Here is a 2,179-nt window from a genome sequence, read left to right on the forward strand (position 1 = left end):
GTATATATCTTCTGTTTTCAGAATTAGTGTATTTTGTGGTTCTTTCCGTTCAACCGTACTTTTTCTGACTCGAAAAGGTTTTTTCAACTTGTTCCGTTCTTTCTCCTCTTCGGTTATTTCTGCCTCTTTTCGAGCCGGTTGATTGACCGAACAATTTGAGAGTATCCAATGGCGAGATGAGTTACCCATAGTGGGGCGAGTTTTCCGCGGAGAGGGGTACTTTTTCGAGGCCCGGCGCTGGAGGTCAAGACCGGAAAATAATTGAGATCGAGGTGTGAGTGAGCAATTACCGTTCAAAACAGTTCTCTATCTTACGAAATTTGAAAGTGTGAGGCAAGTAACTTGTGACCTTTGTTTCTTCTGTATTGCCTGTGGAGTAATATTCTATCTAGACTTTTTGCTTGGCTGAAAATCTAAACTAACGGTTCAAACTCCCCATAACGATACTTGACAATTTCATTATTTTGTCCCGATTTCCAACCGTTTCAATTATAGGTTAGGTCATAGAGTTGGGATTCCGTAGCCGTCAACCACCGTTACCTCCAGACTCTGTGGTCGCTATTCCACAGTCAGCCATGTTGAAGTCACCGATAGAGGACGTACTCCAGTTGGACTGGTGTACTACCGTGCCCATTTCCGCCGAGAGGTGGGAGGCTTTTAAATTTTGACTTCGATTGATTCCGTTTATATTTCGATACCGTTTTTATTCTTCCGAATAATATGAAATTGTGACTTGGCTTAATTCGGTTCATTTTCCGAAACCGTTTATATTTTTCTGAACTTTATTTTTATCGACTGTATTGTCTTGGAGTGGCCGTATGGAATTAACTTGTAATTATTTTACCAACCGTCCTACGCCGACAAGTGATCGTATTCATTTAAATTTTTGTTAATCATTTATCACATTTTATTTCACCAGTATATTTTTTTATATAGGTAGTTTAAGTCAGTTTAAATGAAGACGTGAACATTTATTTTGTTGCCAATTATTGCGCCAATGAGAGTATGTCCATTAAATCAGTTACATCTAGTTAGAAGAGTTAAGTACTCTTTTTAACGCCTAAAGAACTTTGAGAAGCCGACACTTAGAAGACGCTACCACCCTAGTCTTCATCGGTACCCTTCTCCACTGATATTCAAGTCTACCCGGGCTCTCTAATTCTTTGGAGATTCTGTGAAAGACGTGGGGTTTCACTGATTCCCCCACTTGCGTCCGAGCCAAGGCAAGGAGCGGCCAGAGTGCCAAAAAGTCTATCACAGTATATCTTTCATAATTTTTATCAACCTGTCCCACCAATCTCCCCACCAGGCTGCCGTTGGAGGATTGAATTTCCAATCGATTCTCTCGGCGGTAGTGTAAGTGGTTATCATCTTCCAGTCCAATTGCGAGAGAGCATTTTCGGAACCAACAAAGTTTGTACTCCTATCACAATTGCTGGTCTGCCTCTTGTGGCTATAAAGCATCTGAACGACTGTGAAAACACATCAGTAGAAAGTAAAGATAGGAGTTCTAAATGAACAGCTCGATAAACGGCACAAGTATACAGACATATCCATACTTTCGCCCAGTTCTAATAAGTAATAAGAGGTGTTTTTTAAAGGTTTGGTTTTTAAATTGCCAACACTGTTTCTAGTGATTGCTAATTTGACAGTTAGTGGTATATTTGTGGTCATATTTGCCATTTCACAAAGTAAAGACTTATTTCCGAACAACGCTTGCAAATTGTACAATTTTTTTTAAAAGGAATGATTCAGTTCACCAATCTTACCATGCCCTACGTTCATCTTGGTTCAAACCGCTACGTCAATAAACAAAATGTCCGAATTTGAAGTGAAGAGAACCCAGAAGCCTTTATTAAGACGCTCTTGCATCCATTAAAAGCAACTGTTTGGTGCGCTTTATGGTAAGGTGGACTCATTGGTCCCTATTTTTCAAGATGATACCGGCCAGAATGTTTCCGTCAATGGAGAGCGCTATAGAGACATGATTGCCGACTTTTTTGTTCTCCGCAGTTGAATGGTATTGATGTGGCAGAGCTGTGGTTTCATAAGACAACGAAAATCAATTCATAAATTGTTGATGTTATTCTGATGATACCATCATCATCGACGAACGAACAAAAGTACTTCAACTAAGTATCCTTAACTCCACTGAACGTTCCAGTCTGTATCAATTTTA

The sequence above is a fragment of the Coccinella septempunctata genome, chromosome 5 (assembly GCF_907165205.1).
Source record: "Coccinella septempunctata chromosome 5, icCocSept1.1, whole genome shotgun sequence".
Classification (NCBI taxonomy): Eukaryota; Metazoa; Arthropoda; class Insecta; order Coleoptera; family Coccinellidae; genus Coccinella; species Coccinella septempunctata.